The sequence below is a fragment of the Cottoperca gobio genome, chromosome 5 (assembly GCF_900634415.1).
Source record: "Cottoperca gobio chromosome 5, fCotGob3.1, whole genome shotgun sequence".
NCBI classification, from domain to species: Eukaryota; Metazoa; Chordata; class Actinopteri; order Perciformes; family Bovichtidae; genus Cottoperca; species Cottoperca gobio.
The window spans coordinates 26,777,836-26,796,685 of NC_041359.1; the positions used below are offsets into that span (position 1 = coordinate 26,777,836).

Here is an 18,850-nt window from a genome sequence, read left to right on the forward strand (position 1 = left end):
TTAAATATGGATAAAGTCATTCCACAGATCAAAATAAAGACAGAGGAGCCGAGGCCATAAACTGCACTTGAGACGGTGGGACTGGGAGGAGGGGGGGTGTATCTGCAGCAAATCACTTGAGAACTTGCAGCGTGGAAGTTTCTCCTACATTCTCCTCCCTCTAGATTCCAGAAAATATTTGTGAGAGTCAATATTTGAGAGGGGGGTGGGGGAGCGACAACAGCTGCAAAATGCTTTATAACATTTGCTTTCATTTGCTTTTTTCTTGATTGTGTTCTTCTTGGAGCTCCTGTTGCAGACTCGGAGATGCCAGCTTGTGCGAACCTACCGCAGATACGTGCACATGCACAAACAAACACACACACAGAGCTGTCTGGAAGCTGTTTGTCATCAGGAGGTGACTTTGGTCAGACTGTGTCCTGTCTGGATCTGGAAGGACACACTGGTATACCCAATGACACACACACACACACACACACACACACACACACACAGGTATACCCAATGGCACACACACACACACACACACACACACACACAGTCTCTTGGTGTGTCTGGGCCAGCAGGACAGTGTCACCCCTGAAGGACAAACATCTGTCCTTCTGTCCTCGTCTTTGTTTATCTCTCCTCTGTGTTTAACATGCTTGATTTATCAGAAATATTACATGACCAGAATAAGATGAGACTTTCTCGTGATTGTTGCATTATTGTTCAATTCCATTTACAAGTGGAAATACATGTGAACATAACGTATAGCACAAACATATCATTTCAATCCTTTAAAACAGTTAAAGACACAGGTTGGCAGATGTGTTGCTGTAGCAAAACAAGTAAAACGTACCGTCATAAACATTCATTTAGTGATTCAGCAGAAATGTGGTGCGTCATTGTGTTAACGTGAGGTGCTTCGGAGATGAACGCTGCAGTTGTTTTTCTTTATATCTTCACTTTTAGAACAGACAAATTTGTCTTTAAATCACAATTTATTTTCTTTAGTGTGTCAGGTCCAGCAAGGAGCAATGCCATATATTCAAAGAGTCATATAAAATGATGAGGTTTCAAGTTCCCAAAATAAGTAAACGGCGTGATTTTCATGTCTGTGGCCGTGTGACGCTGAACTGCACTGGTACACAGCACCTGCCAAACACACACACAATAAATGCAACCATAAAACAATAGATAGGCTGACAATTAGCATCTTAAATAGTATGTGCTGATGTTATTTTGTGCAATATTAGTAATATCATAGTGTTGAAATGACACTTACATGTCAGCAGTTATTATGTTTGTTTATCAAAGCTGCAGGGATGACTGCAACATGTCAGTGTCCTCTGCTGTACATGTGTGTGCAATTTAGTGGTGATCCTTCACAATGTTGAACTACATTACAGTCTCTAAAGTCACAGTGCAGTCAAAATATATCTTTTCCTATTTCCTGCTCACTTAGCACATGAGAAAATGAATCCTACCGAGTTGACTCATGGTCACAAAGCTGTATGACTGAAGAAAAAAGATCAAATCTCTAATTCTGAGCATCAGGGTTTGAAAGAGAAGTTCGGCTTCCAGATGCTTCACAGCACTTCCTCGTCTCCTACACGCACTTCCTCTCAAACATCCTTCCTTACCTTCACCTCTTACTCCCCCTTTCCATGTGCACCTTCCATCTTACCGTGTAACTGATCACAACTTCTCCCCATTAATCATCCATCCTCCTAGCCTCAGTTCCTGTCATACCTCAGGGCCCTTTCATACACAACACAACGCCGGCACCACTGCGCTCTGAAACCCATTATTTCCAATGGCTTGCGCCGCGACAGAGCAGCTTTTAACTGCGTCGAGCAGAGTTTGTGCGAGGGGGGTTCAGCTATGTGAGCTGAACCCAGCAGTTTAAACCGCCATAACTCCTTCTTACTATATACCTGCATTTCTTTATATCTTCTTTCCAAGTATTTTCTCATTTCCTCCCGTACTTTTACATCTTTCTCCCTCCTTCCATCTTTATTTTACTCTCATCATTATCCTGTTTCTACTCTCAAGCGCTATGAGTCCTTCTTTAAGTGCTCTATAAATAAACTTGACTCCTTGTGTCTTTTCTTCCTCCATCATCGCTCCATCATCCCTCCTCCTCCTCATCCTCCCTGACCTCTTGTCAGTCAGCTCGGTCCTCAGCCAGCTGGCTCGTCAGCACTAATGAAAATCCTTTACACTTTATTAACCAGGACTAATGAAGCACCCCACCACTCACAGTGTGTGTCTATGTGTGTGTGCATGTACTGGTGTCTAGTAAGTGGATATTATGTGTGTGTGTGTGTGTGTGTGTGTGTGTGTGTGTGTGTGTGTTGGACAACAGGTTTATGTATGTGAGAGAACCAAGGTCTCAGTGCAGCTTTAAGTGTATTTGTGTTGCGATGTTTATGTATGTTTTTGTGACATTGATTGATGCGACGGGGTACCAACACTTTACAATGTGTCTCTCACTCACACACTCACACACTCACACACTGATGGCAGGGAGCCAGAGCCACCATGCAAGGTGCTGCCCTAACCATTGGGAACAAATTTCGGGTTCATCAAATGGAAAGACCTGTCCCGATGAGTCGACGACCTTCTCTGTCAAATGCGTTTTTATGGATATTTTTGGCGGACAATCTTAACGACCTGTAACTGTAGGACGTCCCAGTGTTTGCCTTGCTTCGATGGCAGTGTCTGTCTGTTGGTCTGTCTGTCGGACAGCCCACCATTTTACATAGAAATACCAGAAGAAATTGAAATACCTCAAAAACCATGAGATGGATTGCCATGACATTTTGTAGAGACATTCATGGCCCCCAGAAGATGAATCCAATCATCCTACTTTCCACCAGCGTCACAATGAGGTTGACATTTTTGGCTTTTCGTAAAATGTCACAACAATTATTGAATGGATTACCATGAAACCGGAACAGACATTTGTGTCCCCCTCGGGGTGAATCGTACGTCACTCATGTACACAGCACAGCACACAGTGGAGTTTAGACTCATCCTGGTATTAGGAGCAGTGGGCAGCAGTCTACACTCCGTACCGGGTCCATACGGGGACTTGAACCCTCCGGTTCACAAGCCACGGTCTACGAACTGAGCCACAGTAGTCTTGCACCAACATCAGATTAAATCTGTCTGGTTAATGCTCACATAAGGACATTCTGCACTTCAGTGCTAGCTAGTGTTGTTAAAACACTAATCTAGGAACCGTCCATCCATCGTCGACCTCTTATCCGGGGTCGGGTCGCGGGGGCAGCAGCTCCAGTAGTGAACCCCAGACTTCCCTTCTACGGGCCACATCCTCCAGCTCCGACTGGGGGATCTCGAGGCGTTCCCAGTGAGGAGATATAATCTCTCCACCGAGTCCTGGGTCTTCCCCGGGGTCTCCTCCCAGCTGGACGTGCCTGGAACACCTCCCTAGGGAGGCGCCCAGGTGGCTCCTTACTAGATGAACCACCTCAACTGGCTCCTTTCAACGTAAAGGAGCAGCGGCTCTACTCCGAGTCTCTCCTGATGGCTGAGCTTCTCACCCGATCTCTAAGGGAGACGCCACCCGTCTGAGAAAACACATTTTGGCCGCTTGTACCCACGATTTCTCGTTCTCTAATCTAAGATGTTGAACATAAACATTATCGCTGCTTAGCTTCAGACTGTTAGCATTAGTTGTAGCCATTAAAGGAATAAAGGAATTAGAAGGGAGTCGTTTTAGACAGAAAGTGGATTTACAAGGTAAAACCCAATAAGAGGATTTATTTGCGGCGACAAAAGCAAGTAGAAAGTGAAAGGATATCCATTCTAATGCTATGGTAATTGGCTTGTCAAACAACAGTTTCCACTAGCAAGATATTGTAAAGTGAAGTTTGTGTGTAACTGTGTCTTGCTTTTGAATTGACAGTTTTAGACGTTGTACTTCATTCCAAAACAACAGCAGAGAAAACTAAATGACAGGCAATTACAGAGAACAAGCAATTACTTGTGTTGAGCTTTCCGGCCCACAAACAGCTTTATGTGCAGTACACAGCACTGATAATGAGCGCACATTATATAGTATATATACTACACCTCTGACAGAACACACACATTGATTCATCTTTCTAAAATACACATACACACATCAGTTCAGAAGGGGCATTGTGGCTTCTAAAAGGTTATGTGGAAACAATTCAACATAATACCATTGAGGCTGTGTGTGCGTGTGTGTGTGTGTGTGTGGTTCAGATTGAGTAGTGGTGTCAGGTCACTGTCAGAGGTCTCTCTCGCCCCTGCCTGTCACTCTTTCTCTCTGGCATGGAAATACAAACACACACACACACACACACATGGTCTGACAGAATCTTGGCTAAACTGTCACCACGCGCTGAGCCAAGCGGACGGCAACCTCTCCAGCCGCCCATCTGCCTGGATGATGGCTGCGCTATACCAACAGGAGGGAGGGAAGAGTGCAGCAGAAGAAGGATGGACGGACTGATAAAGCTGCGACACAGTGCGACAGATTTTCTTTGGTGCAAATTGGAGTGGAAAAGTTTGTGCACTTCGAGATAAAGTTCAAGCAATTACAAGTATGATGCCAAGTGGTTCTGGGAAAGTAGAGGCTTACAGGACGACCCCTTCTAATGTCCTGGATCTACTTTCTTTCGTGTTATAAGATGAATACATGAAGGTAATAAGCTGTAATCATAACCAATTTTGGCCATCACTCCTGTAGGTATTGTTAACTGTCCATTGCAAACATCTATCATAATTTACAGCCAAAGTCCTGGTTGAACTTTGACTCTCTGTTCTTGCCGTAGGTGTGTTTGCACAGTGTTCTTCTGCAATGTGGAGGAATATACTGTATGTGGAGAATGAGTTTATCTTCAAAATCCTCAAATCTCAAATCCCCATGGACACAACTTTGGAATACAAATGTACAAATGTTATTTGATTAAATATTCAGATATCTGAAATGCTTGCATGCATAAATTGTTTGCTCACACAAAAAAGAAATCCATCCTTTAAACTTCATTTTTAAGCATGTGCTCCTTCTGTATGTGGCTTCAAAAACATTCTGTCTCATAAATAAACAAACCAAATATGTCCTGGAAGATCTGCAGCCATGAGCTTTGCCCGGCTTGGATGCCACCTCATGCCACATGGCATCGCTGTCGTCCTGTCAAATGGTCCAAAGCGGGGACAAAAACTGAAAATCATTCCACGTTCTGCTGAACTGCTCTAAACGTGGTGATACCTTAAAGTCAAAGCAGAATCCAGACGTAAGTCCTTCAGGAAATGCTGGTCTTTATGTTGGTTATATGTTAAGGATACAAAGAAATTAGCATTTTCTTGCACAATGTAATGACGGCAATCCAAGCACAATGTAGACTTATACATTAGAAGATCAGAAGATGCTGGTGTCTGTAAAAGGGTTACCTAAGCTGCAGGTGAGTGAAAACGGGACATCTTTGCATGAGCAAGATACATACAGAGCTCAATAGTCCACCTACAGGCAACACAGTGTATCCACCAAGCAGTGTGTGTGCCTGGAGACCACAGCTATATGGGCAAAGATTATGCTAATTGTTGCTCCATAAAGCCTGTTGACACAGTGGAGGCTCACACACATTTGCTTCATGTCCGGCTGTTCCACAGACAAACTCACTGCCTTTGTGCCCGGACATGACAGAGCTCACATTAGCACAAGATAGTGAACTGTGTGTGTGCCTTTGTACAAATGAGCGCATGTGGTTTGAGCATGTGTGTCCCTGTAGTTAGATGAGTGTGTGTTTGTGTGTGACACTGGACTACACCAGACACTGTTAAGACTTTGGTACGGACACAAGCTGAGCTCCAAATGGCCGAGCAGACGGGCGGATCAGCAGACTGTTGAAGGCCTCACGTGTGGACAGCAGGAGCCGTTTTGGACACATAACCAATGGGTGGACAGAATAAGAGTGTCTGAATCAAGACAAACCACAGGCATGAGTGTGTGTGTGTGTGTGTGTTTGTTTGTTTGCATGCATATTATCTGTGCAGGTAGGCCTAGAGGGAAGCAGACATTATGGAAGGCTAACAGCGTCCAGTACTGCTTCATTAAGCCTTTTGTCACATGGGAAGGAACACACACTGGTGTTATTGGGCTATTTTTTATAATATGCATATTCTCCCACTCCAACTTCACACACAGTGACACATAAAACATGATCTGCTCTTCATAAAGAGCGGAAGTGAGGGCAGGGATCTCTTACAGAGATTAAATGTTTAAAAAAAGTAATTTCATTGCTTATCAAGTATTTCTAAAAAAAAGCCTTTAAGGAACAATATTTCCTACAAGCTCCAGGCTTCTGCAGCTTCACAGACTGAGGCAGTTGAGATAAAAGATAAGACAGGGAGGATCACATGGTGTAGATATTTGTCTAGAGCTGGTGGACATCATACACAAGGTAGACCATTTTAAGCTAATTTCCAAACTTTGCACTCTTAATGAATTCAACAGATTTAGTAAATGTTCAGTTCGGCAGATGTTACAGCATATTGTATGTTTGACTGTTTCAAATGTATTTTGGCACCATAAACCAAATGTAATTGTATTGGGGAACTGACACCAAATATCTAATAACCAAACTGAACACTATATCTTTCTATTTTATTTAGTCTTTCTTTTAGTTTCAAGGAATCAATCTTTTCGTTATCCCTCAAAGAACACACACACACACACACACACCTCCTTCAGCCTTTTATAGACCGATTTAAATTAACATCTGCTGCTACTCCAAAAAAAATGAAGCTGGAGGATTCATTTCAATTAGAATAGAAAAAAAGGGGATGGCTTAATACATATAGAGGGAGATGAACTCCGAAAACTAGGTTTCCCTGCCCACCTGTGAGGAAGCGGAGACAGAAAAACAACTATTTAATAAAAAAAGAAAAAAAATACATTTATTCAAGCATTAAGCCTTGAATCATTAATTTTTTTCCGTTCCAACAATGGTGTGAGATAATTGCACTCATAGCCAGGACTGCTAAGCTTTGTTAAATCAACTCATACTTTGAGAGGAATTTATAAGAAAAGTTCCAAGATATGGACAAAAAAGTATCCTATAAAGTACAATTAGACAAAAGGGATTGTTCACTAGCAGACTGAAAACTCTGTTATACTGTAGGATTAAAAGACAAAACATTTCTCCTCGGTCTCAAATGATACGTGTTTCTTTAGTGTATTGAATTAACATTTAAATCATTAAATTACCTCTTTCACTAAATCCAAAATGACATTCAGTGTAAGAAACTGAATAACAGAAGAGAGCCACTTCTGCATTTCTGTGTGGTAGAGTTTGACTTTGTGTCATTGACATAATGAATCACAATACAGCTTTGTAACTGCTGGATGTGTAAATAAGCAACTTCACCATATCAACGTAAAAAGGTGATTTCAATGTGCTGTTCACTACTTGTTCCCAATGCCCCCAAGTGGCCAAAGAAAATCAATCCATCGTCCAACACTTATTCGGGGTCGGGTCGCGGGGGCAGCAGCTCCAGTAAGGAACCCCAAACTTCCCTTCTGCGGGCCACATCCTCCAGCTCCGACTGGGGGATCTCGAGGTGTTCCCAGTGAGGAGATATAATCTCTCCACCGAGTCCTGGGTCTTCCCCGGGGTCTCCTCCCAGCTGGACGTGCCTGGAACACCTCCCTAGGGAGGCGCCCAGGTGGCTCCTTACTAGATTGAGGTGGTTCTCAACTGGCTCCTTTCAACGCAAACGAGCAGCGGCTCTACTCCGAGTCTCTCCTGATGGCTGAGCTTCTCACCCTATCTCTAAGGGAGACGCCACCCGTCTGAGAAAACATATTTTGGCCACTTGTACCCGCGATGTCGTTCTTTCGGTCATTATCCAGCCTTCATGACCATAGGTGAGGGTAGGAACGAAGATCGACCGGTAGATCGAGACCTTTGCCTTCTGGCTCAGCTCTCTTTTGAGTGAGGTAAAGCGACTGCAGTACCGCCCCCGCTGCTCTGGTCAACCTCTTGCCCCAACGCCAAAAGAAATCCCAAACAGTTATTGTTAGTTACAGTTTAGACTTAGTCAGATTCCTCCTCCTGGTCTGGACCTGAAGGCCACCGTTAGCTTACAAGCTCCTCCAAACATCGCACCATGTAACCAATAAACTGGTTCTTTTATACTGGCTCTTTGTTGGACGTTGCGACACTGTGGTTGTTTGGATACATGCATTGCATAACTAGGACCATGACTATTATGGTCGTATTAAAACATTATACATTCCCTGCTCTCGTATCTGCATAGGTGGGCGTCTTCAAGCTCCACAAAGCCCTCAGGAAGAGTTCAGCTGAGCTTTAAAGAGTTGACGTTATATGCGTTGCCTCTACATTTGCCAGCATAATCTGGAGCCCTTGTTTGTTTCCTTCTCTGGCTCGGCCATTTCTAAGCCCTGTAAGCCCCATCACACTCACAGTTAGCCTCCCACTCAGTGCATTCTTCACATGCAACTCTTCTCAACTGCATGTATTGACGTATTTGGTGTCACATTAATCCTTTTGGCACAGCTATAGTGCTCTTTTTTGGGGTGATTATTAAAATGTCACATCACATTTGGCTTCAGTATCCAGGACTGACGCGGCTTTGAAGGATTACAAACAGGAGCTGGAATACAAAACAAGCAAACATCGAGCGATAGCAGGGTTCACATACATTCATTTAATTTGTATTTGAAAAGAGGCAATGTACATTAATCAACATTCAAACAAATCTAAATGTACCCGAGTTAGCTTAAAGGCTACTTCTCATCGGCAGGACATTTGTCTGATGTTAAATGTGGCTACAGATCGCATCAGTTTGGACGTTGTTGGGTCTCAATAAGGCTTTTCTTAACACTACAATGAATACTTTGTTGGCGACTCTAACTGATTGTGGATCTGAAGGCAGTGATTTTCATTGTGTTGTTGACTAGTGTTAACAACCCGGCTCGGGAAGGGAAAAGGAAGTAACATAAAACCAGATGGTGATGGTTGATAAAGATATTTATTAATATTATCTGGAGCAATTGACAAATTATGCGTTTAAAGAAAGCCAAATAGAACGAAAGGAGGTCTCTTAACAGGAGAGCAAAAAAGGCATTTCAGCCAAACTAACAAAACGTAAACCCCAACCTAAACAACTCAAACTATTTTGGGGAGAACGGTCGATACGTACAAACCACATAAAACGTATAAACAGCGCCGGAGCACCTAGCGTGTCTAACAAAGAACTCTGAAATGCTTGTTCCGAAACTATCAGCCTCTAAGGACGTCAAATAACTAGCACAAGGTACAGAATACAGAATGCAATATACGGGTTACAATACGCGAGCCTCAGAACTAACACAAGGGTACATAGTGACTGACAACACCAGCCCCGACTGTCAAGCTGGCCATGAAGTTGTAGTGTCCGGTCTCTCCAGTGCGCCTCCGATTGGAGACGCTCAGGAGGCCGGGCTGGAAGCCGGCGGAGAGGCCGGGCTGGAGGCAGACGGAGCTGCTCAGGAGGCCGGGCTGGGGGAAGCACTTGGGAAGGGGCCTCGAGAGGAGAATGGAGCGAAGGGACATCGAGATGAGAGGGGGCTGCGGCGGCCCGGCGGCGAAATCAGTGGGCTGTGGCGGCCTGGCAGCGGGAACTTGAGGCTGTCACGGCCTGGCAGCAGAAACAGGGGACTGCGGAGGTCTGGCAGCGGGAACGGAGATCCGGCAGCGGGAACAGAGGTCCAGCAGTGGGAACTGGAGGCTGTCGCGGCCCGGCAGCAGGAACAGTGAACTGGGAGCCGGAATGACGGTGGCTAGCACGGCCAAATCTCCTCCTCAGAGAGGTATACTCCACTCACATCCCGTCTTCGCCAAGGTGGGAGGACACAAACAGCGATGCGGCCAATTAGAGGCCGGGGACCACATATCCTAATTATCATACGTAAATAGGAAAAAAAAAAATCCACAGAATACCCCCGAAGCTTCTTGAGGCATTGGCCGCGGCCGTAACAATAGCTTTAACTCTTTGTACTCCATTGATACATTTCGGTCATATCTCCTCCCTTTTCAAGAATGGAATACACAGGTTGCATAAATACTGCGGGAACCACTGGGGATCACTCTTTTTGGGGATAATTGACATAAATTCACCATCTTTATAACTTCAGATTTTGCCTGATAATCATTGTTTAGATGACGTATTCAGAACCAGAAGTATTCTCATGGATCAATGCCTGTAAAAAAGGAACTGCTCGTAGTGAGTCGTGGCTTTTATTAGCCTTTAACGTCTTCTTTTGAGATGTCTATGTTACAGGTCTAGATTTATATGTTATGTTTTGTTGTGAGTGAATCCCGGGAAGAGCAGCTGCTCCCTTAGTGGCAGCTAATAGGGATCTGAATAAAGAATAAAGAATAGTAGATGCCCTTTAAACCAGACATGGCTTTGTAATATCTGAGCAGGTTTCAGGGTTATTGTGTGAAAGCTGTTACGATCCGTCCTTCTCACCCAGGAACACCTGCCACACTATGTTCAGGTACACACACACACACACACACACAAACTCATGAGACACAAACTGCCCTTGGAGTCCGAGTCACTCCTTTACCTTCAATATGTTAAGATGCTGTTTCATAGTGACTGGGCAGGGGTCAATCCGGGTTCAGTTTGGGAATCCTGGAAGATACAACATAGAGCTGAATGAACTCATTTGACTTGAGAGTAATTTTCAAATCGCAAGAAACTGATTTTAACTTATATTAAGTTAAGATGGTGAAGGTGAAAGTCACAAATGTGCTAATCTGGGCATAAATATTATTTTTCTTCTATGGATAACTGGACACATTTGCTTTTCTCTGACTTCTATTAATTTAAAACCAAGATTAATTTGGGATAATTCTCAGTACAACGATATCTTATTTTAAACAGCCATAACTACAGGCCTGAAAGTTAATTCATAGAAACATAATACAGTTTAAATTATAATGATTTACATGCCTCATATCGTTTAGCCTGAATCAGATGTATGATCAACCTTGGTGCAAATACTATTTTACTCAGCTTCTGTGTGGACTAATTACATAGTAATAGCCGTCAACAAGTATGAAGGATGTTCCCCACTGCTGTGTGTGTGTGTGTTCATTATATGTTAGAGCTGGTGCAGTAGCGCTCTACTGTTCAGAAAGGAAACGTGACAAATACAAGCAACTACAGGAGGTAATTGTGTGTTTATGTTTCATACAAAAGCCCAGCGTGATGCAAATGTTGGAATGTGTGTGGCAGTGTAAACGGAACAGGCTGTGTTAAAGGGAAAATTAGTTTTGTTTTAGTGTGTGTGTGTGTGTGAAGTCATATAACAGCCCAACATGAAGCCAGCGTGTGATTCCTCCCACGTGTCAAAAGGTTTCATACAGTAATAATGGACGCTGTTTGCCTTGTATTATCACTAGCACCCTTAAGGCCTCCACACACACACAGACTTGGTGAATATTGTAATATGTTGCCACCCTGCAGGTAGACTTGTTGCAGACATGGTGTTTTCCTCTTAGAACAAAGAGTCAGAGAGAGATGCCCCGGGGGGGATGTTAGGGAGTAAAAGGGGACGCAGTAGAGGGAGGAAATGACAAAGAAAATAAATTAAATGAGATAAAAGTAAAATAAAGGCAAGGGGATAAATTATGGTCATTTACAGATATAAAAGCTGGTATTCAAACAATTAAAGTCCTCATTAAACACCATGGCTCACAACGGGCATGTCTTCTGCTCTGACTAGATTAACAGAAAACCTTTCAATCTGTGTTAAGCTCCGGCCAGCGAAGCTCTTCACTTACATGCATGTTTCACATTAAAAATGTTCCAGTATTGCGAAAGGGTCATGACCTCTGAGCTGAACTGTACACTGCTGTGTTTGGTTTCATTTGCAGTAACTCCATCAAAATGATAAGATGTTAGTATGCACACTTTGTTAATGATTGCATGTGACTGTTAAAGTTCAACTCTCCAGTCTATTATTACACCAAGATGTATAAATTGGTTTTAGGTTTCAAAGAGAGAAAGTTAGAGACAGATGTTTTGAGTTTGCATTGTTTGTGTTCAGCTTCAGTAAAGGAAGCTCAGGAACCTCCATTGATTTGTTCCATGAACTATATAGAGAATATATGGGACTGCAGCCTCTTGGTGACAGAGCATGGTAAATGTGGGCATAATCTGCATAATTATGATCAGACCGTCCTCCCCCAAAAAACGGCTGAATATGTCAAACTTATTTTAACCCAAACCACCTTTACTAAACCTAACCAAGTAGTTTTGGTAGCTGGTACTCTGCAAGGGTCATAGAACTATTGTAACGCTACGATCTGCACACAGGAAGTAGGACACAAATGCATAATCCAGAGGCAGCTTGTGATATAGGTAAAATTATACAAGGTACAGTATACGGGTAGACAGTCAGCGTGGCAAACAAATCCGACAAGGAATAGGCAAGAGGAGAATCAAGTCACAGAAGCAGGGTCAGGTATTACCGGGAAGTCGACGAAGGGGAAACAGGATCGGGAAACAGGAACGGGAAACAGGAACGGGAAACAGGAACGGGAAACAGGAACGGGAAACAGGACGCACAAAGGAACACCGCTGGACCTCAATGACACAGAGGTACAAAGACGAACTGGCAATGAGGGGAACAAAACACACAGACTATATACACCAGGAAGTGGGCGGAGTAACAAGACACAGGTGGAGACACTAACGAAGAGATTGGGAAGTTGAGTTCAGTAGCCACAACTGAAATGAGAAAGAACAGGTAATTAACTAAATAAAACAGGATGCATGTGCACAGAAAATAAACATGCAAATATATCTTCTCTCACACACACACACACACACATACACACACACACACACACACACACACACACACACACACACACACACACACACACACACACACAAGAAGAAAACAGATTAAACCCGCTGTATCGGAGAAATGATACGTTGGAGGAGGAGGCGTGTTCACTGGTGTGTGTTTATGTTTGTCTTTCCTCCTCCTTCATTTCCAACCTACCCATCTACTTTCCATCCACCCTTCACTGTAATGATCTGTGAAGAAGAGGAGTGTCAGGAGGAGGGGAAGGAAGTAAGGAAAATTATATTATTAAAAAGCCTCACAGGTAAGTAAAGAAGTGATTTCGTATTAACATATTCAATGTGTAGGAATTTACATATTAAAAAGTCATGTAAAAGTCATTAATGTCCATAATACGACCTCTTCAGTAGAGAATAATAATAATTATATATTATATATATATATATATATATATATATATATATATATATTATAATATATAATAATAACGCATTTTTAAGTTTAATTATTTCTTAACTATTTCTTGATTTTTAAATATTTGTATGTATATGTGATTAGTGAATGTCTTCATTAAACTGAAACCATTAAAAGAATGTCCTAACATCATCCGGAGCGGCTGCACGCTCCCCTCCGAGGAGACAGTCCTATGTCGGTGCATAGGAGGCAAAAACAGGATTTGTTCCCTCGTCTCTGCCTCCCGGACCCGAGCCAACATACAAACTATCAAAATGTAACGGTACCCGGAGCGTACAGCCCTCAGTGCCACAGTAAACACACATATCTGAGCACCACGTGAAGATAGCAGAGTTATTGAGACTCTCAGAGCTTCAGCAGCTCTAATGAACTGACAGACAGACAGGCAGGTTTACACAGGAGGGAAGAAATAAAGTAAATATATCAACACTAGAAGAGAGAGAGCTGTAGAATACAATAAACAATATAAAGAATACACTATAACTTTGATGATTGATGAATTTAGATTGTGTGTACCCAGTAGGTGAAATACTACCTTATTTATACAAGCTTTACTAGTTTAGAAATCCTTTAGTTTCCCTCATTCATCTACGCTATGTATGCTGCAATGTGCTGCACAATCTAAACAGAGATGTCAGGAATCGTTTCCTACATGTATTTATTTTGTGCAATCTATTACTCGGAGGTTAAAGTGTAGAAAATGATGCAAGAACACCGTAGCACAAACTGCAACATAAGGAAGGGAAAGAACACATTTTGCTTTAATCTTTGTTTTTATGAAAGATGCAAATGAGAGGACAAAGTGCTCTGAGACATTTTGGTAAAAGTGCTGTTTTTGTATGTTTTGGTTTCACCAAGGAACATTTAAAGCAAGTAAAAAACTATTCAAATATCTCTTCCAAAACATACAGTACCTATATCTTTGTTAAAGAATCCCTCTCTCTAAATGAAAAGATCTATTTGGAGATTAAATTGACTTCTCGGTGAGTGTTGGTTTTACGTGCCTTCCAGCTTTTCTTACTCGTATTTCCCAGGAAAAAAAACACCTGCGGTAACCGAGGATTTCAGTTTGTTCAGAGCACAAGCTAAATCTTGTGTTAACACAAAAGACGGAGGTCTATTCGAGTCATATATCAGACAGCTTGGCTGAATGCACCCTGTGTATAATTTGCAGTTCTGTCCCTCTCTATTTCCTGCCAGCACAGGCCGAGTGTCACGGCTGTTAAACAGCTGACTAATAACAGGGCTGTGGAATCAGTTCAGACAGCAGAAAAAATAAAGAGTGTCAGTGGAAGTGATTGCTGCTGACTTTCCAGGAAGATGGAATAGATTATTGTTTTATTTTTTATGTGCAAATTTCTTTGGGTGTGTTCCTCTCAGTGTGTTTTGGTTTCACCCACGTATCCTATTGTTCTATATACTTGCAATAGTCAATATAAACTGAGCAGAATGTAGTGACACTGACACCTGAAGCGTTGTAATTTCCCCATGGTTGCATTTTTCTGAAGCTTGGTTTACACAAATCAAAGTCATTAAATGTCGCAAATTGCAAAAGAAAATATAAAATTGTACTTTTTGATATTACATTTATGTATGTAATATAAAAGGGATTACTCTAAACCTACAGAACTTTATTAGCCAATTGTCTTTGTTGTGTTTACAACCTGTTCCGATGCCCACAATGCGACAGAAACGAAATATTAATACTGGTTTAACATTTATAGGTTCAATTTTGTGATGGATTTAATTTAATTGTAACGCAAGCAGTAGTGCCACTAGCATAATGACAACGAGCGATCTGTGCATCCTTTTAATAAAGTCAGCACAAACACACCCGTGTTGATCAAATTAAACTTCTCACACAGTTTGATTACATAAAACACACACACACACACACACACACACACACACACACACACACACACATGTATTTTAGAAGTAAGTGACTCTTACTGTAATTCATCTGAAACTTCTGGGACTTGATAACAGGACGTATAAATGTAGAACACTACAGAAAATGGTTTAGGCATTCTGGATGAATGCATCACTGATTCCTTCAGCTTGTCACTTCTTCCTCTGAAAGTCTTTTCTACAACCTTTCCACATGTCTACTATTTTCTCTCTACCTTAAGCTTTGATTTCCACTCAATCTCCCCATTTCCATTTCCTTTCTTCTCTCCTCTTTGCCTTGTCTTACTCCCTTCACCACATCCTGACTTATCCACCCTGTTTGCTTCATTTCATCTCCTTCATCTTCTTCCTATTTCAGCACCTTCCTCCCTCCCCTCTCTCTTTTCCTCCTCACAGACACAGTCCTCTGAAAAGAATAAGTAACCTGGTTCCAATTCTCATCCTCGGGCCGCTCTCTGGGATGGCATTTAAACGGCAGGGTGGAAACACACACACCTACACACATACACACACACACACACACACACACACACACACACACACACACACACACACACACACACACACACACACACACACACACACACACACACACTTACACCTGCCTGAGTATGCTAGACAGCACCTATTGATTTTGCACAGCTCCTTCATATAGTATCACACACAGGGCGGTACCACACACAGAAACAAAGAATATCCTTTAGCATACTTTTCTGTGCAATTCAACTGTGAAAGGAAACACTGGGAGAGAAAGTAGTCCAACAGATCAATCTCCCTGTAGCGGAGGGGGACTGCAGAAAGACACAGATCAAATTAAATAAAAAACATTAAGGGGGAACAAAAATCAAAGGCCTACAAACATTGAAATAAAGATACAGGATTGCAGGGTTACAAGTGCGAGATTACTATAGGCTACAAACAGAATCAACTAAGCATTTTTGGAAGTAGTGAAGAGGCCACTAGCATGCAATCAACCAAACTAGCAAACGGTTATTTAGTCGCTTAGTGCAGGACTTTTCACCAGATGTGTGTGGTTTGTGACGTCCATGTGAACTATGGCATGGCCGGTGCACAACACAAATGTGAACTTTTGGCAAATTCTAGAACTAGCTTGAAAGACTAAAAGTAAACAGGATGATGTTGTTCGATCACTAGCTAGCTAGCTAGCTTTCTTGCTAACTCAAGAACTAGTTTGAAAGACTAAAGGTAAACAAGAGTATGTTGTTTGATCACTAGCTAGCTAGCTAGCTTTCTTGCTAACTCAAGAACTAGCTTGAAAGACTAAAAGTAAACAGGATGATGTTGTTCAATCACTAGCTAGCTAGCTTGCTTTTCGGTTCAGCTTTCTAGGTAACCTGAGTGTAGGCTATCTCAACAGGGTGATGCAAGACCTGGACACAAAGCGGTATCCCTTCTAACATGACATCATACTGTGCTCCTGTTACATGAGTAGGCCTAGTAGCATTTCTTAGAAGCAGACATAACTGTCGGTCCACACAGACAAACCCAAGTGTTTCTCAGTTATTTTAAAACTAAATGTTTCACTTTTTGATGGCAGCCTCATGGTCTATTGGCTTAACCCTTATCAACCTTATCAGAAACACAGAAGAATAAATAAAATAGCCACAGAGATGTTTTCGTGACAGTAACTGACACAGGTTGGAAGACGCTAAGATCCTATTTTTATTTTAACTGGGAATTGAACATAGGATTTTACTTATATGTGATTTCTTTGGAAAGAGTCACATTAATTAATTTCAATTTTCAGTTGCATTTCCACCTTTTAATTTTTTATGTTTTAAATGTATTATCATCGATGCTCCAAGGCCATCGCCATCACCAAGACCACAATTTTCTAAATATATATATTCAGATGGAAGCTCTGTTACACCAAAGCAAACAGTATTTGTATTCTAAATGATTCTGGAAGAGATATATAAAGATAAACAAGAACAAGAACAAGCAAGACAAGAGGAGACAAATTGAGAACATTCCCTCTATGGCATCTTTCTTTTGCCAGCCCACAGTGAAGACAAATGGAGACAGAAAGACAAACGAATCATTCTCCCTATGGGAACCTGCAGCGAAACCTATCGGGGAGAGCTAGCATCTGTGAGAATGACACGGAGAGAGAATTTTCCTCGTAGTGTTTTTGCCATAAGAACCCACAGTGAGGGGAATTGAAAGTCAGGAGGAGGGAGCAGAGGTAGCTCATTCCTCGTCCTCTCATCATCTTGGCAGGGCAGTTAGAGAGGCTGTCCTGTAGCTCAAAGGTCATAGGCTAAATGCATCAAATGGCCTGTGCTTGTGTGTACATCAGCAAACTCTTGTCTTTTAAAAGTGCAGCAAGCCTTTATTATTTGAACGTTATTTTTCATTTCCACCTCACCTGATGCTAGGCTTGTGTGCGTTGCAGGTAAAGGGACCACAAAGGCTGTCCCGATCCGATGTAGATTAATTTCCTCTCTTTAGCATTCTGAGTAAACTACATTCTATTAAGTTTGTTTTTAGCGTGAAAGTTGGATATACCCTTTATCAAATATTCAGAACCCAGGCAGCCAGCGCTGTTTAAGTGCAGAGCTTTTTAGGCAGAATTTACATACACTAAAGAGGGAGAAAATTGAGAGGGATTACAGAGCGTGGGGAAGAAGAACAGAGAGGAAGGGATGAATATAAAATACTCTAGCAGAGCGGAAGAAGAAAGAAAGTTTAGTAAGACATGGAGGGCAAAATGCGAAGAAATCAGAGAGTGATAGAGCTAGTATGCAGGGAGTGTAAAGACAGAGTATGAAGAGTCACACAATTAAAGAAAAAGGAAGCAAAATATTAGCAATATTTTCTCTAATCAAATGCGGGACAAGACCGTATGAAACACATAGAAAGGACTGGAGTGTGAGAGAAGGTGAAACCTGAGTGTGAGAAGTGAAACAGAGAAGAAAAAAGGAGGATAAATAGATGGAGAGTAAAAGAGAGAGAGAGCGGGAGGCGGGAGAGCAGCTTGTCGTTAAGCTCCACATTGATTTGACAGTTCTATTATGAAGAAGGATGAGTGGTAGAAAAGTGGAATTTGAGCAGATCGCTCTTTTCTCTCCCCCTCTACAGTTGTCTCTTGCACTTTTCTCTCTTTTTCTTTTGTTCTCTCTCTATTTGCCCCCAGTCCTTACCTCCACATTGCTCTTCTCCACTCTCTCTTTCCCTCTGTCTCCATTGCTACCATGTGTCTGCCACCTAGATGAAAAAGAGAGCTCTAATCTTTCACCCCTTCTGGATGATTACCATTTTATCTTTCAATTACCAATAATCTCTCTCCTCTCCTACCTCCCTGCTATCTATTTTGTTTTATCTCACCCTTAGTTTCTCCCTCTCTATTTTCCCTCTTCACTCGTTCCATCATTCTCATATTTGTCTCGATCCACACGTCATATAAGAGGAATAAAAAGAAGACAATGAGGTCAAAGCACCGTCTTCAATTCTTTAAATTCATTTGAAAATGTAAACACTCTGAGATGCACTTTCCTTGAGAAGAACAAGGCCATGATTTTACAGAGGCAGCAAACGTTATGCTCTTTTCCATGTGGTGTTAAATAGAAAATGCTT

General features: G+C 42.1%; 1 long non-coding RNA gene across 1 annotated transcript; it reads right to left on the reverse strand.

The window, feature by feature from the left end:
- Window positions 1–9,014: 9,014 nt before the first annotated feature.
- Window positions 9,015–12,664, reverse strand: LOC115008609 (uncharacterized). Its single transcript, XR_003832311.1, has 3 exons — window positions 12,528–12,664; window positions 10,616–10,683; window positions 9,015–9,875 (listed from the first exon to the last, which is right to left on the reverse strand). It is a non-coding gene; the product is annotated as an uncharacterized LOC115008609 (long non-coding RNA).
- Between the last annotated feature and the right edge of the window lie 6,186 nt (window positions 12,665–18,850).